At 42.8% G+C, this 27,079-nt stretch overlaps 1 protein-coding gene across 5 annotated transcripts in view; it reads right to left on the reverse strand.

The window, feature by feature from the left end:
* ZNF423 (zinc finger protein 423) overlaps positions 1-27,079 on the reverse strand; it is a 230,498-nt gene that overhangs the window by 111,477 nt on the left and 91,942 nt on the right. Inside the window, exon 1 of one of the 5 annotated variants that reach the window (XM_054079018.1) lies at positions 23,679-23,789. The exons of the other annotated variants lie outside the window; for them this stretch is intronic. The gene's annotated coding sequence lies outside the window, so the exon portion shown is untranslated. Of the gene's footprint in view, positions 1-23,678; positions 23,790-27,079 lie in introns of those variants that run through there. 5 annotated transcript variants of the gene reach the window in all.

The following is a 27,079-nucleotide window of genomic DNA, read 5'->3' on the forward strand; positions in this document are numbered from 1 at the left end:
GGCACGAAAAACCTACTACTGAGACCTACTACTGAAACCTACTGCTGAAATGCAACTGGTAGATACGTGCAAGAAACTCCATGCCATCTCTACTGTCATAAAGAGCCAAAGCAGTGACTTAAAGCCGCATAAGCTCACAGACTGACTGTCCAAACAAAGAAATGTTATCAATAAGTTGGTCATAACTGAATGAACAATTTAGATTCTGAGAGGAAATAAAAAAATCACTGTTTTCATAAACAACACAGCATTTTAAAGCTGAGACCAGCTTCACCACCCTAAATACTCCTAAACATCAGAAAGCCCTTGCACCTTCCCTGGAATCCATTTGGTTTCATCATGCCCCTTTCCCAGACCCACAGCCACAGCTTCCTGCCCAGAAAGAACCACAGACTGGGCAACTCTGATGCCTCCCATAGGAAAGTGACAGAGAAAAGTCACATATTTTTTGTTTGTTTGTTTTGTGAAAGGGTTTCTATTATTTATTTTAGTTCTGGCCCGTAAGGTAAACATTTTCAAGCAATTTTCTGGCCACAGATAACCTGGACTGCTGTCTGAAATAGGATCTTCATCCCACCCTTGCAGAAACAAGCAAAATGGGGAAATTAATGGTCTGAATGAAAAATCAAAAACTGCTCCTTCACACCTTTAGCAATAATTAGTTGTGAAACTGAATTCCACTTCCTCCATTTCATACTCAGTTTAGCACAAGTACCAGGAAGTACCAGGCTCGGTTCCCCATCAAACCTGAATTATCCGTCTGCATTTAAGACAGGAGTTCAACATCTTCTGTTGAAAAATGGAAACTCCACCTCAGTCATGGAGCATCTGTGTATAAACCTAATTTTCTGAGCAGCAAATATTAGATAGACATACAGCAGTAACTGTATGATTTCAAACTCACTTTAGAGGTTGGGATCCTGGATTCTTCGGAGTGGATCATTAAAGACACATCAGATTTTTTTTTTTAATCAATTTTCCCGTTATTTAGACTTATCATACCTTGTATCCTTGGATTTCCTATGAACATAACCACAGACCCAGACCTTCCAGCTACCTGCCATCAGGAAGTCTCCAACATCATGTCTACCCTGAAGTCAATCTACACAAGCTTAAGAGTTACTCCATCTTCACTCGTTTCTTCGGCTGGAATTAACACACTGGATCTGATCTGATTTTCCTTCTTACTGTATTGTTTTGAATCAAAATACCTGTTTTCCAGTGGATGGTGCCTCACAAAATACAAAGCAGAGGTGTAAGCACAAAGGAAAGAGCCATTGTAAATGCACAGAAACACGTAACAGTTGCCCAATGCCTACAAAAGTATTAAAAAAAGACAACTGAGTCATTATTTTAGAGTTTTGCTATCAACCTAATGTCGTTACAGAAGCTTCCATTGCAAACACTGGAAAGCAGACACCTCCTAACAATCCTACACAAATTCCCATCCAAATTTTTGTGCAAAATATTATCAGGTAAAAATATTTACCATGTACAGTAATCATGAAAAACTCCGAGATTGTGTAATTATATATTTTAATTACACGATCTGATTAGCTTTTTTAATCACTTCATAAAAAGAAAGGAAATTCACTGAGGTTGTCAGAAAGTTAATAAAAATAAGGTAATTCAGTTCTAAGGCTCACCATGGTGCCTTTCTAACTACTTCCTTGCTATACCCCACTGTGCCTAGGTATTGGAGGTCAACTATAAGTATTAATTTCCTTAGTTTTATTAACTTTGGTGACAACATTCATGCTCTTTTGGCATGAGTTTTTTTCTTTTTTTTTTTGGTTTCATTAGAAAAAGCTTTTCATTTAGTTGAATCATATTTTAAGAGATGCAGACTCTTCAAAACCACGAACCTGGTTGACCTGAAACCCACCAAGACACCTTGGTCCCTTTAAAGGGATGCTGGGGGAAGCCACTGCAGAGTGGTCACTGTCACACAGCACCACGTCGGTTGTACCACCAGCTTGCAAACCCCGTAAAATTTAGCAATGTTGAACAATATATCAACAAGCTGGCTGTCAATTGGTCACATTAGATTGAGATGGGCCATCGATATGCACGGAAAGTCAACACAGTGCTACAAGAAGATGAAGGAAATCGGCCCAAGAGTTGGACAGATGGAGGCACGTAGCTGAGCTCAGGGTAGCCAGCAGAAAATGTCTCCTGTATCAATGTGAGCGGTTAGGCTCTTCCAGTCACAGTGGTCTGGCCCGCAGAAGGGAAGGACCAGCCAGCAACAAGACACATAACTTCTGCAGGAGCCAGGAGAGCCAGCTGCCTGCCCCGTGCAGCAGAATCACCCAGGGATCCAGCTGTGAAACATAAGCAGCCCCTCAAAACCACCTCATTGTCTGCTTGCAGTGCAAACTGAGGGCTGATGTGTACGCAAGCGCGCAGAGAGGGGGTGAGGGTAAGCAGAGGGGTGCAAGGGGTAAGCTGCCTTCTCCCACTCCTGAGGCAGGAGAGAATGTGGCTGTTTCAGCTCTGGAAAACAGTTTTTCTAACTTTTGGATGTGATTCTGCTCTAAGGAAACATTTTGTTTATATCCAGACTGGGAGCCCATAATGTAATACTTGGCTATTGGATTCAGCAGCTCTGTTTTGTTCATTTTTGGTTCATGCTCTTCCCCCGCCAGCCCTTCTTTATTTTCCTCCTTCTTTCTCTTTTTACCTTTCCACCCCCTCTCCTTTTATTCTCTGGGGAGGACAAATCACTTTGGGAGGTTTAATGGGCTGACAAGAACAGAAATTTAATCAGGGTGTGCGTGCACGGGCCAGGCAGATCAGAGGCAACCGCAGTACAATTCATTTGGGCTGCCCCACCTGTGACCCCAGCTGGGCCGGGCACCCCCTCTCTGCTGGGGCGCGATGGGATGAGGTCCTTTGTGCTCGCAGAACCTTGGGGTTGCCGGCTTCAGGAGGAGAGGACTGCCAGATGCTGACAAGCCAAGAGCAGTTATTTCAGGAGACTTTTTTTAATATAGAAACAGCTGACACAAAATGCATCTCACTGGGGAGGGAAATCATGCTCCCAGAAGTAAAAGACCACTAAAAAGCCTCTTTTTTTTTTCCAAGAGAAATCTGAAACAGTTTCAGGCCAGATATTACTTAGGTTTTTCATTTCCATTTTAGGAGACTCGCACTGTGTCCTCGCAGTCTTGCCCCATCCTCGGAGAAAATTAAGGGAGCTCCTGCAGCAGATGTGAGCAAATAAGAGATGGTGCAAAGTGCTTTCAGGAACTGGAAACAATCTCAGAGAAAATCTGTCTTCAACAAAATGAATGCTGGTGGGGAAGCCCCACTCAAGCCTCCCTGGTAGCAGCACCTCTTGCTAAGGTATGTCTCCCCATGCCATGAGCCCAGTCCCAGGGCAGTGGGGGCACACGTTCAACTGCTGCCTGGGAAAAGGCATTGAAATGGGGATGGCACCAAATGATTTCAACAAGCTTTTGTACAGAATATGGAAAACATTGTGTATCACAACCTGACTCCCTTCCCTTTGTACACCGTTTGTTGTTACAGATTATATTTGCAAAGTATAGCTTTCAATGCAGTGCAGCCAAAAGTAACCTAACAACATAATTTTCATCCTGAACACTTCATTTTTGAATTCTTCTACAAACAATGAAGCAAAGATTTGGAAAAAATAAGAAAACAAAGAACTCCCTTCCTCTCGTGTGCTTGTAAGCCTGGGTAAACTTACAAGAGACCATCTTTTAAACAACTAACACGATTTACTCTTGCTTGTGGTGCAGGCACTGACTACTGCCAGTAAAAATGGCACACAGTGAGCGATACCTGACACTCTCCAAACTCACTACTACAAAGAACTTGCTCATTTGAAGATATTTGTAATGTTTTTCTTTCACCGTTGCCTGTATTTTCACTTTTGCTCTTTCATATAGCATTTTTACTCAATGAAGCTACACTATAAGCGCAATGCTTACTTTAAAGCTTGCTTTTCTGAGCAGTTGGATGGCATAAAAAGGACCATGAAGCTATGGCTTTCAAAATAATTTTCCTGACTGACAGCAGTGCAGAATAAGAGAGCTATAAAACACAAATACCAAGGACAAATATCAGTTATTTCCAAACACCAAAAGTATTTTCTAGCATGAATCAGAACCAAACTCCAATCCAAGATATCCAAAGAGAAAAATCGCTATCCTTGCATGTACTCAGCCTTGTCATTTTGAACTGCACTCTGTTCCTTACTAATCATCTTCCAATGATCCAAACATTTTCCAAGATCTTATGCTATGACAAGGTATTTTCTAACAGAAATTAGCTATTTTAGAAGTTACCATGCATTACTGGCTTCTTTCCTTCCCCTTTATTTAAGTTTTCCATCTTGTTTGTTTCTGCCATTTTTCCATTTCCTTCCAAAGCCAAATTACTAGACTGTAAATGGGGGGCAGGTCCAGACACCTGAGGGGAGAGCCAAGATATCCTCTCCTGGGTAAACTACCACAGTGAACTCAATGACTATCTGTGATGTTTGCTGGTACCAGGGAATAATATTTCCCTTGGGCACTTTCTGGATAGAGTCTACCACCTGAGTTAAGTCATTATTACCATCAAGGAGAGAAAAAAAGGGAGGGAGAGAAAAGATGAAAAAACATTACAGCAAGCATCATTAGAGCTCATCAAAAGTGCATTAGAGAACACCTGATAATATACTCTGAACATTAATGATCCTTACTATATACCATATTAATGCAGATGTTATCTGAATTCGTGGAAACAAAATTTTCCATTCACACATTTCCCTAAAATACGTATTGGAAATAAAATCTCTCTCAAAACTACTGGTTGCCAGCATTTTTTGGAAACAAATAAATGTAAAGCCTCTGAACCTGTATGCATTGCTGATCACAAATTTCAAACCATTCTGACTTCAGGATGCTTGTTAGCATTCACTGGCAATGTGTTATAGTTAAAATGGATGATAAGAAGCCAATATTAATAAACAGGTTTTCATTGTGTTGGCCTAAATTGGAGCATTATTACTACTAAGCTCAGTTTTACTGGGAGCCTTACACTCTCCGATGCTGAGCAGCGATTTCCCTCAAAGTTTTTCCCCCTTTACATTATGAGGGAGACGCATGAATGCCACAGAATTGACAGCGGATCTCTTTTATAAGGTGGTAAGTTCCAGGTTATAGCAAGAACAGCTCAGTTGTCTGAAGAGCCTAATACTTCATCCAATAACTGAAATGGAGGTCAGAAAATTAATTCTAGGCACTGCTTAAGTCCTGTGTTCCTCCTTTACAGAGACTGCAAATCATGTCAAGTTCTGCATAAATAGGTTTTGTGGGGGTATTAGAGGGTGAATTACTGTCATCTAGGTGCTGGTGCTTAGTAAAGCAGGGACAATCAAACCAACTTTGCCAAAATCCAGTGTGAACTGCTGCTCTCAAAGACAGAAGGTCACCCAACCAGGAACACTTCATAACAAAAGCAATGAAACAAAACAAAAACCTCCAAAACAGCACACATACTTACAAAGGACTGTTTTAGAAATAAATCAGTCACCCCTGAAGACCATTCCCTTATTGCTATTTGAAAGTTGAAGATAAATCTTTTTTCTAAACAAGGAGCTGATAAGGTTTGCAGCATCTCAGAATTACTTCTAGAAATACGGGAAGCAGGAATTATTTTTAGTGCAGCTGAGAGGCCAGGCATATTTCAGGCAATCTCCCAGAGCTTGCTTCTATACCATGTGGGACATAAACCCACAAACTACGAAAAAACCCAAATCAGTATTGTTTTCTCAAGTGACATCCATTATCCCTCATCTGAGAAAATTAATACGTGTATCCAGAAGCTCAATAAACTAAGCTCAGAGCTAAAAGTCTACAATTAACTCTTTCTTCGTCACAATAAATGACATCTTTTAAGTCAGCAAACTGCTAATATATTCTATTTTATATTCGGTGTTTCTGCCATTTAAAGCAAACAGGGCCATCAAAATACATTTACGCTCAAGCATAGTTTCAAAATGTAATTTCCAAAGCGTAATTTCCAAATTCCGAACAGCTACATGGATATAAGAAGAGAGATAGAGAAGGGTCATTAGACCAACACATGCTGGTTTGGGTAGCATTAGGAAGAGTGTCACAAAATGAATAAAACCCAGCTTTTGTGCAAAGTCTCTTATTTTTTTGACATCCGAGTTAGCCACTGTATCTAGCAGTAAAATGCTATGAATGTTAAATATAGGCAACCTTTGCTGCTCTGCCAGCTTATTTCTACATCAAATTATCATATTAGAAGATTTCTATTCCAAGCAAGTGTTCAGTACTTTATTTCATCTTCCTGATCTGCCAAAAGTTAGGATATTCAATGAATCAGATATAATTTTTGTCTTCTTTTTGCTCAGATTAATAAATTGTGCGGTTCATAAATCTGAATGGTACTCGTTCTGAAGAGTTAAGCACAAATACTTAGGATAACCGATAAAGCTGAATTCCCTGCCTAGGCTCACAGAAAACTCCAGGCAGGTATTCATTCCAGACTCAGTTGGAAGGCTTTTCTTGACCCACCAAGTGTATTACACTTGTTTCCAAATAGTGCTCTGGGATGGCTAACTTAGGAAAGCAGTGAAGAGGGGGCATAGTTTGGGACATTAACATCTGAACAGTCAGGCAACTTCCTGCAGTCTGCCTGTTATTCCTCCCACCATGGCAGAAACAGATCTTGCATCTGGTGGCATATCCTTTTTGGGGACATTTTGCTAACTAGCTACCCAGCCTGAGCACAGGAAACGTAACATCTGCAAAACACTGAAATCTGAAGGAGGGATAGTAATAACAATAATAATCATCATCATCATCATCTGATCACTACCCCCAGTGCTTTAAAAATTGGACCCCCTGGTGAGAAGCCAAAATAAAACATCAAAGAGAGCCTTCCACAATCAACATTCGGATGAGAGCCCATCACCTACTTACCCTGACAGCAGGCAAGAAAAGTTAGAGACATCTGCTAGGAGGCCAGGGGTCAGGCTGGTCAGGGCCCCCACTGCACAGCACAGGACGGAAACGTGTGTATGCATTGGGTGTATGTGTCCAGGCTTTGGTAGCAAGGGGATTACTAGGGGGTGCTTCTGTGAGAAGAGGTCAGGGGTTGCCCTGTGCTGGACACAGCCTGCTCCACAACAGACGTGCCACTGATTGACCATCACTGGACTGACCATAATCCCCCATTTCCCAGCTCTCCTGTGGCATAAATTAAAATTAATTTAATTTTCTCCAGGTCAAGTCTGTTTTGCCCATGACAGCAATTGCTAAGCAATCTCCCCGTCTTTATCTCGACTCATGAACTTTTTCATCTTATTTCATCTGTCCTGTTGAGGAGGGGGAGTGAGAGAGCAGCTGGGTAGGTGTCTGGCGGCCAGCTGAGGTCAACCCACCACAGCGCAGAAGACTGCAAAAGCCCCCCCAAAATAAGAAAGACAAAGAAATACCTAAATCTGTACCTATATGTTTGTGGACCTCAAGTTATTGCTTGCATAAGAGTATATATTCCATTAAAAATATTTCTACTGGTAATGTGAAATTCAAGGACTTGCAAACAGCATGCTACTGAACTCCCAAACTGGATGCTCTGGTTAACATCGTGAAGCTCTCAAGGTCACTGCTGCCTGCATTCTAGTTAGATATGCGTGTTATCTCAGCTGTGTTGAGGTTCACCTGTGCTGAGGGGTGACAGATAGGTAGGTATTTTCATGGAAGAAGGGTGCAGCCAGTTGTTCCAGATAGCTTAGAAAGAAAAACTGTACATCAGCAAATGCACCATGTGAAACACACACTACCCAGACTGTTACAAAGACCTGTTTCTACGAGTGCTGAGGCACTGGGGACCAAAACTCCGGAAGACTTCTAAGTTGCTGCAATTTTTAGGAATCAAAAATCCATCAACGAAAGAGAAACCTCCATACTTTTTTCCTATAAAAGAACTTTGATGTCTTGGAGAAATCAATAAGAGTTGATTACTGAAAATGACAACAAAAACATCCTTCAGGCATCTCTCAAGTACCCCTGCAAATCACACAGCAGCACTAGGCACATGCCGCTGCTGCTAATCGCATCCTTCCCATACAACAGATGTGCTTTCTGAAGTTGCAGTGGATGAAGAAACTACCAAGATAAAAACAGTGCCTTTACTAAACAGTGCTGATCACACCAGGCTCATGGCCTGGCTGAGGATGTCGCAGAGAAGCTGCTTGCAAAACCTAGCTAGAGGAATTGCTTCAGCGCTTAAGATAGGTGAGGCAAGTAGTATCTGTGGTGCCACAGAGCATCCAGGGATCTGAATCATTGTTGATAGTCTGTTAAAGAAGACCTCCTCTCTGTAAAGCTATGCCAGGGTGCACAACAGGAAAATATAGATTCAAGACATCTGGAGAAGTCAAAGTGGCAGTGGCCCCATCACACAGACCCACATACTCACACATGAGGCCTTGTGATGTCCCTTTTTAATATATCAGTATGAATTCCAGTACTAATTGCAGCCTAAAACCATTTCACAAGGTTTCCATGAAGCTGCTGAAGTTAATTGAAGACTATCCACAATTTCTCATACATATCTATTATATTGCTCCACAGCAGCACTTTGTCTGTGTTTCCTTTTTCACAAAAGGTAAAGTGGCCTCCATGAAATAAAAGACTAATTCAGCTCTTTAAATCAACGCAAGCTTTTTGTACTAATGGTGTGCTTAGCCTTCTTAATGTGACCAATGAACACCTGGAAAAAATGAATGTTTTGACATGAAGCATTTGCCAGACACTGCAAAAAACCTTCACAACAATACTTGTAACTGTTTTCCAGCTTCCAGCGACAGAGGGGAGGGGACAGGATCATTGACTCTATCATCTGACCAAGACAACAAACACGTCTGGTAGAAGTTGACCCTTTTTGAGTCAAGAACCCACTTGCTTTTGAACTCTGAACAGAATATACTTAGTTTGCAAAGACCCACGTTCGTTCTCATACAAGGATGTGACAGAGCCTTGTGGATGATCAAAAGGAAACACAGCAATAATAGGTCAAGGCACGAATTACTATGGCCTCTCCCCAACACGAGTATGTTCAGGAGACCCCACATTCCACCCATCCATATGGTTCAATTGGGCAACACTTTTACCAACGCATGACCCCTTGAAAGTGAAGCTTTTCTTAAGATTGTTTAATCATTTTTTTTGTTATTCTTAATTACTCATTACTTCTGTTACAGCATGAAGCTTCACCTGAGTTCTGCTGGGACAATACATCACATGAAGGTGGCTTCCTTTTTGATAACAGGGAAAACTTTGCTTGTGAATAGTGGGGGAAGAGTGTGGAACAGGCCCAACTTATAATCCACCAGTAGAATTAGCTCTTGGGAGCAGCACGAATCACTGTGTCCCTCTTGATATTTATATCAAATCTTTCATGACTAACCAGCATGTAAATAAACTCTATAGCAGAGGTAGGACAGTACAGTGCTGCTATTTGATAATGAAAAACTAAAAAAACTATTTTTCCCAAACGTTTTTTCACACAAGGTTTTGCAAAAAAAGATATTTTGAGTCTTACAGGCAGAAACAGGTGCTGAGTGGCCCACAATAAGCATATGTAACTTCTTCTGTGAATCCAAACTAAACATTTTCAAACATAATAGTTTCAGTAGACACATGAAAAAAGTCCAATTGCCATTTTCTTACTGGTTGTTTTGTTAAGTCAGACATTTTGTTTATCATAATGCCGCATCTATGAGTTAATGCAAGCTATAACCCCAAAGGAAGCCATCCATTTCACATTAGCTATATCCTTCCCATCTCTGCCATGGGTTTTTACAATGAAACAGCAACATCAAGACAGCTCTGTATTTCCTCACAGTTGCACCCCACTAACACAAGGATTTACTGCTGCGCTAAGGGAGCCATATGGAGTCATAGTGCTCTTCTTTCCTGTCCCCTTTTCCTATTAAAGCTGAGACATTTAACGGGCAGTTCCCCTTAAGATGCACATGCATCTAAAAACATCTGGCAACTCAAGAGCCAACAGCTCTCGGTATGTTCTATAATTTCTCAGGTTTAACCTGTGATTCGGCTTGGATCCAGGCTGTCAGTGATTTCCAGAAGTAACAGCTACAGCACTTGCCCGATAACATTTTCATCTGTGCAGACAAGCTGTCTGCAGTTGTAAACAGGAGGGTAACTCTGCTCGCGCATATTTCTAGGTATTAGAAAGCACAAGTCCAAAGAGGTGGCTCTGCGCTCTCTGTTCATTAGAACATACCCTGTCACTCGGTCGGGAATATTTATTATTATGGGCCATAATCCACTTAACAGCTTCTGACAACGTCTATCAGTTTTTAACAACTTTGATTCCAGCAGTTCAACAGCAACAGGGAGGAAAATTTCATAGAGAGAAAGAGACTTCCACAACAATCTCCCTTTACAAACCTCTGCGCCCTGTGTTAGCAGACACGATCATCACTTATTTGTACCTATCAGCTTTGATGTTAATTGCAACCCACTTGACACTTCTGTTGAAAGGCAGCGCTACCAACGAGAAATTTGATAAATATTCAACAAAATCTAAATTCAATAATTTTATTTATCTTGAAGTCACTCGTTTCAAAATATTTGTGCACTAAAGAGAGAGGGAGGGGCATGAGGGAACCCTTCTTCTTAAAACAAAATGACTGAATCACTGCATTAATGAACACAACTTTTTTTATTTTTCAAGTTCAGTGAAAGAATGCCATCTATGCAAAATTTTGATCCCACATTACAAAATAATTACATGATAATTACATGAGCATTAAGATGTCTACCCCCCGAGTAAAGCCACTGCACCCAACCGCTAACTAAGGCAGGCCTAGAATGTTTCAGCTTATTAAGGAGAAATCCAGCATTGAGCAAAACCTCCAGCTGAAGCAGATTTCCACTCTTTTACTCCTCTGATTTCTAATTAATAATTAAAACATGTTCCTTTCTTTGGAAACCCAATTAGACTTGCACATCAGCCTGAAAACAAACTTTTTTTAGTAGCTAAGCTACTTCTCATGGTTTAATGGGGCGGCAGGAGCGTTTTCTACACAGCTTCACTGACACAATTCATTTATTTCTCTCCATTCTACAATGGATATTGTAATCCATCCCCAACAATATAAACATTACATTTGCACAGCTAATTAGGATGTTGGCAGTGTGAATTAGTGACCCTCTGATTTCTTCCAGTTAGGGCTGCCCCTGCTGCCTCCACTACTTAGGATTCACAATTAGGCAATTATATTTTCAGCATCTTTTTTTCACTCTAATGATACCTCTTTCGTCACATTTAGTAAGACCGTATGCACCAAACGAAGAGTTGTGTTGTTTTGGGGTGCGGAACAGGGGAAGGGAGGGAGGGTAGCAAAGTGTCACGTTCAATCCTTTTCCCTTTCAACCTCTGTTAGCTCAGCATCTACGAATGACAGAGGGGCCAGGAGACTGCAAATTATCTCCATAAATGTTTTAAAGAAGTGATTATGCAGAGCGGGTAGGAGATATATTCTGACTGGGAGCGAAGCAAAGGGAAAGAGGGACAAAACAAATAAATCCAGGCCCTGGGTGCAGCGGGCTGGTAATGAACCTCTATGCAGGGCTGTGGTCACTGAGCTGTCTGTCCCCAGCCACAGGACGATGACAAATAGGAAAGAATTCAAAAGACAGCAACAGAAGTGATTAATGGGCTGGATGGACTGATTTATGAGGAAGGGTTAAAAGGTCTAATTATATGTATCTTTGTTAAAGAACAGCTAAGGAGGGTGCAGGAACTGCTTACAAGGGGTTCACGTACTGTAAACACTCTCACCACATTCCACTGAGCACATTGGGAAGGGCAGGAGGAGATCTGAAAACAAAAATTTTATGCAAGACACCAGGAAGACATCTGCAATAAATGTTAGAAAAGAGCTGTTTCCAACGGGAAGGACTAGAAACCTCATCATTCGAGAGCTGTAATGGACAAAGCACTAGGAAAATACACTGCAGGGGATAATGTCTGTTTTAATGTTGATGCTTGTTTAACTCACTGACTAATGTGCACTGCGGAGACATAGCATCTTTGCTAAAGCACAGTATATATCTCTCAGTTCTCCTCCACTGTGAGACGTTATCCATTAAAATAACTTAGTTTAAAGGCACTGCAAAAATTTTGGACCAAGTAAGTGCCACTCCATATCACCTCCTGATCCACAGCGGAGGAATCCGAGAGTATGAGAGAGGGCAAAATGAAATCTCTCCATTCTCAAATGTTAACCCAACGGTTTCAAAGTTCTGTAACTGAAACAAACAAAACCCATCACCTCCAATCTACACCACTTTGCAGAATAAAACCATTCTCTATTTTTCTCTTTAAATATGGAGTCACTTCTACCTTGTAGGAAATCAAATGTTTAAGAGAAAATTAGCCTTGGCATTTGCGTGACTGAAGAACAAAAAATAAATCAGGAGAACTAAATTGTTAAAAGTAATGAACCCGATACTCTTACTTATACCCTAGGAATACTGCCATTGAATTAAGCCAGTGAAAATACACTGAAGTAGAACTGGTATAAATTAGCCAAACATAGCCAGAGTGACACATTTCCAGGCCATGTGCAGAGCTCAGCCCAGGGAAAATAATTTACAGTCAGCTCATGGAGACAGGAAGCAATGATGGCAGGCACAACGGCTCCATAGCTGCTGTAGCACTAGCAAGCAAAGCTGGAAAATCCACACGCTGCTAGTCCTCTCTGTAAATCGCAACAGAAGCCAGTCCAGACTGTAGCACTATTGCCAAGCCATTGTTTGAAGAGCAATTCCACCTTCACTTTTGCACTGCCGCTATTCACAAATATAGCCATACATATTGCCTAAAGAGAAGTGAAACGTTTCAACTTGTACAATGATCTGTCCATCATCTTTCCCATGCATGAGATGACACACAGCCTCAAGCTAGCACAGCTGAACCTCCAGGTGCCAGATGAGGAGAAACCAAAAGATCCTTTTCCAAGAAAAATACAACACTCCTTCCCCCAACCCCTGCTCAAGTGCATGTGTGAGAACTAAGCAGGCTTGAGGGGCTTTATTTATTTGCTGCTACATGACCATTAAGCTCTACTGTATAGATCCGAATCTGCCAAATTCTGTCACTTAATGTTTTGGATGTAAATTATAAAAAGAGATCGGGGAAAAAAATACGGTAGAAAACAGATGCTCTAGACTACAGTGTCGGGGTTTTTTCCAAAACTACTGTTTCCTTTTCAGTTTATTTATTTATTTGGTAAGTAGAGGAACACGTTTGCTGCCATAAAAAAGAAGACAATGGTTTTCTCAAGCTTTGCCATTTAAATACATTCCTTTCCTCAATGAAGAGACAAAAAGCTCCTCCCTTTGACAAACTAGACGCCCTCACTAGTAAAGGAGCAGTACATAAGAGTCAATAACACACCAGCAGCAGTATATGGAGGTTCCGTTTCCTGCCAATGCTCTCTGAAGTGTGTTAGAGAGGTAAGGAACTCAATAGCTTTGTGCCTCAGTTTCTCTGTCGGTGAAATAAGAAAAACATAATACTGAACCGCTTTGCAAAGTTCATTTAAAATGTTATTGTGAAATGAAATAACTTTGACAAGCAAGTATTTCAAGTTCAGCTTTCAACTAATACCACTAACGTTCAACTGAACTTTGAGTTCAACTTCTCAATTGACAGCACTAAAAAGATTTACACAAAAGCTTTACACATCCGTGAAACTGAGCCCTCTTGTGTAGTTTACAGTACATTAAATGACTATACATCAGTACAAGTTTTCTGGCTCTTAGGACAGTTTGCAGAAAGCACTGAGACCAGAAAACTGATTAATATCTGAAACTAAAACAATCTCAGCTCTGCTATGAACTATCAACTCACAAATTCTACACATTATAGCAATGTCAATGATCTGTCTCCAACTAACCAGTCTGTAGTTCAGGAGACAAGTTAAAGAGTACCAAGAGCCTCTCTAGAAAATTCAGAATGTTGTTTTGAGATTTGACAAGGTCCAACAACGCTTGTTATTTTCAGCTTTTAGCTAGTTGCTGCTCTGTCACTAGTTCACTGTAACAGGAACTCAGTGATGCATTAACACTTTTCGTTACTAAATTCAAAACAGTTTCTCTTTTCTCAATGCTTCAGCCATGTTGTTGAAGCAACAGCTTGCCAGAACAGCCTTGTCACAAAAATCTTAGCTCCACAAAGAGTTAAAAAAAAAAATCTTGAAATTTGCCTTTGGTTCTTATTTTATATGTTTATTTCCAGAGCATTTCAAAATTATATTTGTTTAATAGACAAGTGTATCTAAATCTTTTTAGCCACATACATCGCTTGCCAACATGATTTTATTACAACATATACGTTAAAGCTTAACCTTGCACTCAGTCACTAATCAAAAACAATTCAAGCAAGCAAATCAAATGTTCCAACTTAACTAAAATCTCCTGCCTTTAAGCCAAAAAATAAAGCCTGGCTGGCTCGCAGGGAAACTTCCATGTATCAGCATACCCACAGCTCACTCAAATCAGGCACATTTCTTAAGTCTAAATTTAGCTGCTTGCATTTCTTCAGAACTTTAATTCCTGAATATTGTGTTGACCCTACTGAGACCACTGAAGTGCCAGATCTTAAGGCTGCAGTCATACTGAGATTCATCTATGGCAAATCTAAGAAGCAAAGTTGCTGTAACACACAGGCGCACAGTTAGAAACAAATACAGCAGCAAAAGGACCAGGCATTCAGAAGCTGAGATTCATCTTCCAGTAATGCTGGTATCACTGTATCTCATGTATATACTAGTGCTAACGTATGTTAAGCTACTAAACAAATGGGAGATAAATTGATAAAATCTTACATATACACAGACTGATAAAATCTTACATACATAGGAAGGTCGATTTCACTGAAACATCACTTAGGTTTTCAAATTCCTCCTTCAGTGGAAGCAGAGTCAACCACTGAGTGATCATTTTTGGGCAACATGAGACCGTGCCTTCACTCAGAAAATATCAGCCCCTAAAACACCGCTATGCCAGGGAAACACCGCAGCAGCGAGGACACCTGTGTCCTCTCTGCACTGGAATCTGCCATTGAGTTACGGCAGGTAGACAGGCTTCACCAGCGGAAAACCAGTCCTCACCATCCTGGCAAAGTCGAGCATAGTGCAAGCGCCGCTGGTTTTCACCACTTTTCCTTGTGACAGAAGACGGAAAAAATTCTTTTTTGTAAATGCAAGTTGAAAATTTATATAACAACACCGAATCCACCAAAGCTGCCAAGAGACATTGAACTCATGGGATCTGTGAAAGTTTTTCACACCTGTGTTTTTCTCCTGTGCCTAATATTATGGGAGGCATTTTGGAGGATTTTACAATGCAAGTTTCAATGAGACACTTACAGTCTCCCTCAGGCAAATTGTCACAGCTGCAGAGGTCTGCTACCCAGCTGCCAATCAAGGCAGGCAGGGAGTATGTGCAGGGAAATCACAAAAAAGGCAGGCTTCATTAGGCTGCTGAAACCTAACTAGAGGCTATCTGGGCGTGCTCAAGCCCTTAAAAAAGGTTTCCTTTAGAAAGAGGATTTTTTTTTTCTTTCCAACTCAAGAAATGGCTCTACTACTCAATGAGGAATGTATTGGTGCCAACTTCACTCTTTCCGATTTCAATGTTTTGCTCTGTCGAAAAAAAGAAATTACATTGCCCTATAAGCTTTTATTATTAGATTAGCTGATATAGCTGGAAAAAAGTGGGCAAGATTACAGGTTCCATGTCTCTTTGCCAGATTTCAGAAGTGTGTCTACTTTTTCCAACTCTCAAAGCTGCTCCAGTAAAATATTATTTCTCCCTACAACCTTTTCTTCCTTTATTTCCTTGGAGCACTACAGCTGAAAAAAAAAACCCACTGGTATTAAAGGCGAACTGTACTGGAAGAGAATTTTTCCTCCTTCATCTCGAACTCAGAAATATTCTGAGGGAACTGACTGGATTAGAAAGAAAAAGACAGAGATCTGCAGAGAAGGAGAAACACACAGAAGTTCAGCCCAAATGATAACGGAGTGGGAAATTTAAAAGCACAGGGAAACAACGGACATATTGTAAGCCATTTAGCAAAGTTAATTATAGGTATTCACTACATCTGGTCTTGGCCCCTATTCAGCAAAGTATTTGTGCATGTGCTCAGGTTTAAGTAAGCACAGGCTGAAAGGGTTACGTGTCCAGTCACGTGCTGGCGTTAGGCATCTGCTTAAGTACTTTGCTGATGCAGGACCATAACATATAATAAGAATCTCCCCAAAAGTTATCTAATAAGCAGCTGTTATTTTAAGAATTACACAAACATAACAGACATTATGTGTCCCTAAAAGAGCTGGTGTCACAAGGGTATAAATCCACATCCGAAACTGTTTCAGACACAGAAGTGTATGTGCATATATATTTTGTGAAAGAAAATAAAAAGGCAGGCATTAAACTAAAACATAATCACACATATCAAGTTGCATATTATCCTCTGTCCATTACCACACTTCACCTTTGCTAGCCTCGCTGCTTCTTTGTTAGTTGTTATTGACAATTTGCTATATTTTGCCTCAAGGTAATTCTTGAGACAGGGAAAACATTTTTTTTTTTCCTCATTTCGATCTGGTTCTGAGCATGGAAAACAATGACAAAACGTTCAGACGTTCCTATTTAGGTGGCTGAGCAGCTCTAATTTTCTGAATTTCCAGATAGTCACAATTCCTGCCAACGTAAAAAGCACTGGGGAAAGCTGAGCCCCCGCCTCGTGGCGTTCAGAGTCAAACGGGGCGCGGGTGCCTCGAGTTCGACAATTGCAGGCTACCCATTTACTATCAGAGGCGCCGTTTGGGAGCGCGGGGCACCATGCCCACTGACCCCAGCACCACCTGCCCCCCCAAAACCCCCAGCTGGGCACAGGGCAAGGAGGGCCTGGCAGGAGGGAGTCTGCAGTAACTCGAAAAGCACGGGGCAGGGGTGCCGCGGGGGCCCCCCTCCCGGGCTCGGTGGGGCTGACTGCAGCTGCTCTGCTCACACGTCCTGGGATGGAGATGCAGCACGCTGAGACGTAACGGGCTCTTGTGATTTTAAGGCAACAATAAGAATCTCCAGCCCTTCTCCACTGCTAACGTTACTAATAACCTCCATATTGTCATCTATCCTACCTGAGCTAACAGTTTATAAACCGCCACCCGTGGCTTGTCCCTTATAGTTTATTAACATACACTAATAAACAGTACGCTTCACTCCCGCTGTGCTGCCAAGTGAAGCCAGTCAGAATAACTGCATTAGCTTTACTGTTCTTTCTCAGCACATTTTTCCCACATGGGAACAATTAGGACAAACTCCCTCCAGATTATATTTAGAGATCCATCATATTTGCAAGAAAATAATAATAATCTTTTTTGCAAATGCATCTGTAGGCATCTACAGAAGATTAACCTGACTGACGTTACCCAAAGTGATAGGTTCTTAACCTCCTCCGCTGTGCCTCCGCTGTGCCCCTGCGTGGAAGGGGTTAATGCTCCCCAGGCTCTGACTTACACCTATTATGCTCAAGTTTAAAAATAAGATGTGAAAGATGCATTATGTAAGGCCAGTACTGCTATCCTGCCCATCTCCTATTTTGGAATTAAAGATCATCATTGCTCACATCAAAGGGGCTGGGTGAGAATAAAAGAAAAGACAGGAACAATGAAAATAGCTACCCGACGCGAACCAGATCAAAGGACCAGGCACAGAAAATGAGGAGCTAGGGGGTCCTTTAATTACTGTCCACATCCTCCAAGTCATGTGGTGAAAAAGAAGAGAAAAAAGTTTTGAAGGCCACTGGGTTTTGTCTTGCTGTGGCTCCTGTTTCCACAGTCTGTGCCAGTTCCCTACAAACTGCTCTGCTTTTTATTTTTTTTATTTTTTTTCATTTTATTAAAGTCAAATAGGACTCCTGGACTCCAAAACTCCTCCCTTATGCCAGGAGGAGGAGAGGAAAGGAGGGGTAAGAGGGGCAGTAGTAGAGATAGTCTATAGCAATTGCCTGAAACAATTTCAGGAGGACTGCTCCAGGCAGCGCCCCAGGAGCTGCTTTGGGAAGGAGAGATCTGGCTACCTGAGGCTAGTCTTTATTTGCAGGCCTCCCGGGTTGAGAAAACTTCGAATTCACATAGGGCACTGCTCCATGGGGCAGCAGATCAAACCTGGCTACTAGCTGTTTGAGCTCAGCAGCAGAAAAAAGGATTGCTCTGGGACTGAGCGTAAGTAGAAGCATGATTAAACTTCAAACATATCCCACCCCCCCCTTTATACACAGCAGACAGTTATGGCTAATATTTCAATATGGACTTTAAAAATACACTGCAAATAACTTACTCCAGCACACTGGCTGCAGCTTTAAAAACAATAAAAAATTAAACTAGATGTATTATTGCAATGAAGTCAAACGTTCAAGTTTACCTTTCATGAATCGTTAAGGGAAAGTTATTTAAACGGTATCTTTTTAACTCAGCTATCATAATTAAAATTTGGACCACTGACTGGAGTGACACATTCTAGCATTTACTTTCTTCTCTTTATATTTTAAATGTGGTGCATTTCTCCCTAATCACTCTTGACTTACGTTTATTTTTTAAAGACAGTATAAAAATAAGTGGCATAAGGGAATAATAGGACAATGATTTCAAAATTCACGTGCAAGAAGCTGACCAAACTTTCTAGGAAATAATAGTGCTTCATCACATTTGAAAAGATTTTTTAAAACAATAGTTCTAGATGGTCCCAATATATCTGCTAATATGGATGCTAGCAGTGGACATAGACAGAAGTGACTGAAGAGGAAAACACCTTCCTGCCTCAGGTTGCTTTGCTTGAATTTATGCTGTATGTCAAACTAAAGCATGAAAAGTATTCAAACAGAATTTTATAGACTTTGAATAAGGAAGCTAATCTCACCAAGACAACACCTAGAGAAGGGGAACACAAGATACAAAGGGATCCTTCTTTCTATTTTATTTACAGCTTGGAAACTACTTAGACAAGTAGTGAGGATGATCTTTTAAGGGGCAATTTAGCCTCCAAGCTTCAATGAATGCCAGGTTACTTTGTCTTTCTGATGAAAGTTGCCTCCATCATTTCCTGCTCTTGGACGCCAACATGCAGTGAACAGGCATTTTCAGGAGGACAGATGAGGAGTAAATTAAGCAAATATAGACTACAAAGCTGCCTTCCAAGGTGGGCATCATGCCTAGGCTCTACATCTAAGCAGTACGCTAGGTATGTGTACCAAGTTCCAGTTAGCTGTCTTGCAAACATCCGCATTGGGAACCTTGCCCAAGCAAGCCTTCAAAGCTACCGTAGCTCTGCTGGAGAAAGCATGGGAGCGATGGGACTGGGACATTTGCCTCCTTGCTACAGGTCTCAAAGTATCACATTATCCATTTAGATAGACTTCTGATTGAGAGAGCTTCCCTTCTGGGCTTAGCCCCAAAAGCTAAGAACAGATGAGATGGTTTAAGGAAGTCTCCAGGTAAAACATGAAAAGGATGCTTAACATCCAGCTTCTAACAAATGGCTGCACTCAGGGAGCCACAAGGGCTAGGGAAATAAACACGGTCAATTAAATGAACTGATTGAAAAGAAATCAGAGATCACTCTGGGGAAAATCTGAGATGTAGTCATACGGCCACTATGATCTTTTTGGAAGGTGGTAAATGGGGTAAGAGCCAGGAAGTACTGGAGTGCCTTACTCATTTGGCAAAACATGGCTGCCATAAGGAAGGAAATAAACTTTAAAGGAAACAAAATACAAAGAAAAATCCATGATGGGTTCAAAAGGAGGCTCAATCAGCTCTCTCAAGCCTCTTGGAACCTCAGCACTGAGTAAGGAATTGTGGTGGGGGAAAATACAGTAAAGGCTCTTCAGCAAACGTTCTGTCCTTTCCATAGACTGTCCCACAAAACGCACTGATAGATGCTGGATAATCTCCCCAAACGCTCCAAGATGAATCAACAAGACAAAAAATTAATTGGAGTGCAAACTAATAGGGATAGCGCAGAATAAGACTAACTTTTTAAATCTCATCAGCAAAATACCTACGTGCTCATAAATAGGAGGGAGTAATTTTCTAATGGTTCAGCTATTTTTGATGCATTTCTCCTAAGGACCTCAGGAAGATAGTGGGATTACTGATTTGGACTGCCAGAAGGAAAGATCTACATGGGAGAGCTACCTCTGCTTTGAGTCTTTCCTTTGTTTCTCTGACAGTAGATGCTGAGGCTGCCCAAGCAGTGGTGTGCTTTGTCTGGGCTCTGAGCTCAACGTCATACATAACTGAAGACGGCTAAGCACGACTGGAAAGCACACTTCTCCCCTAGATAAGTAGTCTGGAAAGGCCATAAACGTGAAAGTAGGCTGTTGAGACAATGCCAGCGTATCTAAAAATCAAAACTAATGAGCTCAAGCTGCCGTCACTAGGAGCATGTGTGCCTTTTCCTGTCTCACTTGCTGGAAACCCATGGGTATTGCTGCAAAGGCAGGGAAGTCCTAAAGTGGTCTCTGACTCCAACTCAAGACAAGGGTGCCTTGCAAGGCTAATCAAGTTATTTACCATGGGAACTCAAGCAACATTTGCTATTGGGATTGTGGAATTCTGGTTTTGACTGTGGAAGTCAATCACCTGGTTAATTCTCATTTAACTTTGCTAGAAACAGAGCACTGCTTATTAAGTCCTTTCGAACTGCATCAGAAACAAATGCCAAACTTTGCATGCTGTTACAGATCTCTTTTTTGTGAGAAGGATCAATCAAAGAATAATTTATGAAGGGATGTAGGGAGATGATCTCTATATAAACTGATCCTCAAAGTTATTTTGATGCTACCACAAGAAAGTCACAGGGCATACTGGAGAAAATGTAGTCACTCTTTTTTTTTTTTCTTTTTGGAGGATACTTTACAAGAAAAATTATTCTAACAGACTAGCTCCTGAAAGACCATTTATCGCCCGGCAGAGAAGATACCACCTCACCATCCTTCCGAGAAGCACGACACTTGCTTCCCAAGTCCATGTCTACGACAGTGTCTCAGGGAGGTAATGAGGATGCTGCCAACATTTGAAAAGAAAGCAGAGCATCGCTCAGTCATCGACAGAACTGCCTGCCCAAAAGTAGATGTATTTCTTGAAGTGTAGAAGATATTATCCTCAGCTGAAGTTACTCATTTCATCTTACATATCTCATGTCTCCACCCAAGTCAACAGTCTTAGCCTTTGTGTTTCACTTGTTAGTTGCTGCTTCTGGACTCCCTCTACCTTTTATCAGTCTTTTCCCCTTCTTCCCTCCCCATGCTGTTTTGACACTTCTCATCTTCCTGTTGCCAGTTACTATCCTGTCTCACATCCTCTGTCGCTATCTCTACTCCTGTTATTCTAACTTTTCTCTGGCATACAATTAATTAGCCTCCCTGATTTCAAGACCAAGCTCACCCTCTTTCCATCTCTTCTACTCTTCCTTCATCTCCATGGTTAGAATGTGTAAGTCTATTCCTCCCTGACATCATTCACTCTCCTTGCCAACTGCTTTGTTTACCAGCTCTGTGAATCCAACACCACGGATAAGTGGGGCTATATGAGCAATATGAAAGAGAGGGTGCACGCTTGGAAATCAACTGTGAGACTGTTCCCAACATAATAAAGATCCTGGGGGGGGAAGGGGGGAAACACAAACAAACAAAAAAACCTTTGTCAAAATTACAATACTTGGTGAATTTATTGCGTATTAGGAAGAACAACTCCACAGCTCTTGTGCGCACTTACATACAACTAAAAGATGAAGACAAAAAAACCCTCTGATGCTAATTATTATACACACTGCTAGAACACAGTATTTATGCATAGCTATCTCAAACATAAATTAACTGATGCCTTCCTGAACTTGCCTTCTCATACTGATACGAGATAGATACTCAGACTGACAATATTTGCATAACAATTTTTGCTGAAGACCTTGAAGTTTTTCAATTCTAAAACACTTTTGCAGACTCACATGAGGTTCCTAATGCAACTATAAACCTGATGAAATCTGCAACCAGTCTGACCATTTTCCTTTAACTTGGATATATTCCTGCATGCTTCCACAGCACCAACTTAAAATAACCTGGTGAATTTCCTCCTTACTCTCCAGGGTAGATGTAATGTTCTGGCTGTGACTTGAGTGAAATTCTGCGAATTATATGGCAAGAGCAACCCTAATTTCAGAGTATTCACCTGAAGACCATGCTATACCTTAGGGACAATTTTGCCTGGTAATAGGGACAATCCACACAGGGTTGGAAAGAATGGCAGGAAATCTGGGCTGCAAGCCCACACAGGCCTGTAATAAAGCAGGGAAAATGAAATGTCCCAGGAAAAGCAGGAGTTGCTTCACTCATAAATGTCCCAAGTTCTTACCAGAGGGACAGAAATTATTTTGATGATGTTTCCCATTTTATTCTTCCCTTTTCTGCTCCCCTCCATGCTGATATTTCCCCTTCATCCACTGCCACTTCCCAAGCAGCTGCTACCCCGCTACTTCTCTCTCACCTTCACTGCTACAGGTCTTCACCCAGCTTTTCCTCTAGTATGTTCTTTATCTCCTGCTGTCCATTTAAAAGCTAGGATCCACCTACAAAACAAGTATACAGGTCTGTTTCCCAGTAAACCACTCTCTTCTTTAAGGTATCTTATACAACCGTCTGTTTCAAGGGAGAAGTCCTTTATCTACTATCCAACCCAAGAGCGTGCCTGTTGAGGTTGCTCTGGAAGAGGCAAAGAAATGGAAATCCACATAAAAGTCACTTTTTAAATAAACCTTCAGATTTTGTTCATCAGCTGATGTTCCACTTGAAGCTCAAAAAAAGAAAGAGCTGCGCTGATGTTCTAATTTAAAACGTTTTGCAGTGGTGGCCTGTGGGCAATTGCTTGCTCCTGCTTCAGGGGGACTTCAGGGAAGTGGCCCACCACAGCCCTGGGACATCCCATCCCAGCAGGGTGGGATGACCTCCCTGCCACGTGGACACCCACCTATATGCATCCAAGCCGAACACGTGGAGCTGAGCCTGTGTTCCCCTGGGCACTAGCGAGGAGCAGTCCCTCGCTGTCCAGGGCACATGCTAATGGGGGTAATTCCCCCTCTGTCTCCAGCCCAACTGATGAAAACGGTCCCGTTTGCAGGAAGAAGGAAAATGCAACCAGAGAGCAGGTGCCACTGGCTGCTTCCTGAGTCGAGTGAAACCTTCCACCTGCGGCAGCCCCAGCTCAGGCAGGCAAGCCGGGGCGGTGGGCAGGCTGCCTGCCATCACCAAGAGCACAGGCACCACAGCATAGCACTGACACGGGGCAGCGAGGGACAGGGACACGGGAGCAGCCGCCACCACTGCCTCGCACTGGTGCTCATGCTGGTACCTGCCCGCTGCCCCAGCGGCCGCAGCCTTCCTCCCTCCTCAGCAGCACCTTCCCCACCGTGCTCTCCACACACGCCTGCCCTGCCTCCCCCCACAGCCACCACATGCCCCCCACCCGGTTCTCCCCACACCGGCCACCCACCCACTGCAGCCCCCAGACACCCTCCACCCCACAGAAACACCTCAGCGTGGGGAGCACGGCGGGATCGTCTGCTGCGGAGGCTGTGCTGTGGCTGCGCGCGGGCTGAGGCACGACGCTGCCTCGCACAGACAGCACCCACACCGGGCGAGGCGGCACAGGAAAACCTACAGTCACCACCGCACCCTGACCTGGGACTGCGCAGCCAGAAGGGGCTTTTTGTTTCGTTTTTAAGTTAAAACCTGCCCCCTTTTATTTCAGGAGTTTGTTCACAAGAGGTTTGCTCTTCCAGCTGTCTGCGACTGCTGGCTCTCAGTGTCCCACAGACCAATCCACACCCTGAAATCCAACATCATGCCTTAGCACGGGATTTTAAATGTGTTTCCAGTAGAAGCAGGCTTTGTCCTTCCCCTGTACTCCTCCTGGGCAGGGCTGGTGGCTCAGAGGGTGCTCAATGTCAGTGGCCACAGCTCTGCCTCCCACAGCGTGGCCCCGGCAGTGGCCCCGCTGTCAGCAATGCGCCTCAACGTGGAGGAGCGTGAAGGTGGGCAGGCAATGTGTGGGTGCACGTTGCCTCCATGAACGTTACTCACTTTTCTCTATCCAAACAACCTCGAAGTGCTTTTCACTTTGGCACTTCTGCTCTACATCACTGTCAGCACTTCTGTGGCCAACCAGCTAAGAGTACCGGCCAGTCGGAAAAGGATGAAATGGCTGCTTCTGAGCACTGCTCTAGTAAAGATATATGACTGCCCCAAGGCAGCTACTCAGTTGTCTTTAAGGCAGAGAAGGCCAGAGCCAGTCATTTTGCAGTGACCAAAGAGAGCAGACCTCATTACATTTGTGGGTTTAATTGTACCGGAACGTGGAACATCAAAGATGGGAGGTCAGCAGCAGTAGCCCAGTAGGCTCTCAAGCCTACAAGGAGAAAGCAAAAAAAATCTTTCCACACAAGGTCCCCCTAATCTGAACCACATCCCCGCCTAAGCTGATCAGCAATAGCTGTGTTGGCATTAGGCCACAATTTTTACATGATGCCTTCAAGAAAGTCATCCTTCTTCACAGCTGACTTGCCCCTTCCATAACCAATGGTCATGACAAGGCAGATTACCAGCTCTTTCGGCAGAGAAGACCCATTAGTCTATTCGATAGGATGTCAGTCGTGACTCACAGCCACAACACTCAGGGCTTCAGGACACCCTTCTGCTGCCCAAAACAGCCAGCAAGTACTCTACCGTTTCAGTGGTTGAGAAAAATCCTATGAACTTCAGCCCATGCACAAAGAAATCTTCTGTTGCTGCTCTGGGGAAAACATCACAGAGCTCCAGTGAAAACCCTAGCCTCTTCATGAAAAAATAAACCAGTGTCCTACCTCAATAAGGCCCATTCATTTCACCAGCACGTTCACACATGCACTTGTTCCAGAACCAGAACCAACAAAATCACAGCAAAATTGGGTTGCAGTAATCCCTGGTTTATATTCATTTCCGAGGTTAGGGTTTTTTTTTCCTACCCAGTGTCTGATTTCTATTCCTCTGGCACTACAATACTGCTTGCCTGCCCACCCTACACGGTGTCTACATGGGAAGAAGAATACACCGTTAGTGCTTGCAAGGTTCATTTAAGGTACACAATACCCTCAATACAGTCTGTTAATTCTTAGAGAAAGATTTTTAAAATGGACAAAGTAATGCCCTCCACTAAAGAAAGAAAAATCTAATGTGTGAAAAAAATGCCAGTTTAGGTCTATGGTGTCATGGTCCACAGGGCAGGCTTTCCCCCCCTCAATACTAATTACTTACTAGGCAGGATACAGCACTATATGTTAAGCATCATGTCTGATCAAGCAGAAGACTTTTTTAAATGGTTTACTAGTTATTAGGTATCCTGCACTCTACATGCTGTGCTGACATAAGATTTTACTGCACTTGGATGCAATTGCCAAAGACTAAAAAGTATAAAAGGCTTTATCTACTTAAAGCACACAAACTACTACTGCTCCTGAACACTGTATTGGGCAAAACCCCTTAAAAATTAAAAATGTGGCTGCCAAGTCGCTAGTGAGAAAGATCCAAACTGATTAAAACAACCTGGAGAGTAACCAGAATAAAATACCAAAGGCACAAATCTCTGTTTTCTTCTACATACATTTGGTGCTATGGGGTATGAGGTTGTGGGGAGAGCAGGAGAAATGCCCAAGGCGTGTACACCATGCACTGGAGTCCCCAGACAATCCCCTTCTCTGGTGTCACTATCTGCTGCTTTGCGGGTAAAATTGACTTCTCATCCCTGGTAGCCAGCCAGCACACAGCCCAGCGACCTGACAAAGCCATCGATTTTCCTTGTCCTTAAAAGCACACTTCGCTGAGCTCACGGCCGCAAGCTTGTAACTTTAAGGGGGGTGCATTTTATTTAATTGTGCCTTTTCTTGGCCTGAATTTCCCCCAAAAAGCTGAAGAGGGCATGTGCTTATTATCTTTTAGTGCAGCATGTGCTCAGTGCAACCTGAGCTCTTTGGATACTTCGGGCTGAAAATTAGAAAAAAAATTAATTGCAAGGAAAAACAAGGCTGCTCTGTGACTTTGATTCAATCAATTACCATTATCTTCCAGCACAGCCCTCCCTCCCGCCCCCGGACCAGTTGTGTTTAACTTTCTTTGCCCGTCGCCGTGGCCCCGCAGCGTGCTGGCAGTGCGGCGCTGGCGGCTGGCTCCCACGCGGGGCCCTTATCAGGCACTCCCAGTCAGCGCTGGCCCCGCACAGCTGTCAGGGACCCCCTCCGTTCCCCACGTTATCTGCTGCCGCAGGCTTCGTCTGGGCGAGGAGGGGGCCCGTGGCCGCCCCCAGCCTCCCCACTGCCCCCAACCAGGCTGGGCTCTGCCACCGGCCACTCCACTCCCGCCAAGCCTCCTCCGGCGAGCCCAAACCGTCTGAAGAGAGGCAGGAACAAAACCGCAAATTTAGATTAATAAAGCATTTGTTGATTCTACAGAAACTTAGCAGGCCCCTAAGAAATCCACCAGAGACCTGTGCAGCTCCAGTAATTTTCTGTTATATTATCTTTCTTGTAAAATACTTCCCCAGACAGAGCCCCCAAAGGGGCTCAAATATCACTGTGACTAACCGAAATCAATGTGCACTCACCTATTGACATTTTTACATAGTTTTTGGATTTAGTATCCAGCCCAAAACACAATCAGATCTTCTGCCAAGGAAATAACAGGCACTTAGCTAGTCAGCTATTAGTGTTACAAAGGAAAAAATGTGGGCACCCAAGGGAGATGGGAGAGACGGCATTGACGTCAGGGGTAATTGGGTGTCTGAGAGAAATTGCCAACGGCTGGCCAAATCCCCCAGAGGCCCCCACAAAGCTGAGCTGCAACTCTAATAAAGGAAAGTAAATTCTAGAAAGGGGCTTTGCTGCAAAGGAGCCTAGCAGGAACC

Source organism: Cuculus canorus, chromosome 13 (genome assembly GCF_017976375.1).
Source record: "Cuculus canorus isolate bCucCan1 chromosome 13, bCucCan1.pri, whole genome shotgun sequence".
Lineage (NCBI taxonomy): Eukaryota > Metazoa > Chordata > Aves > Cuculiformes > Cuculidae > Cuculus > Cuculus canorus.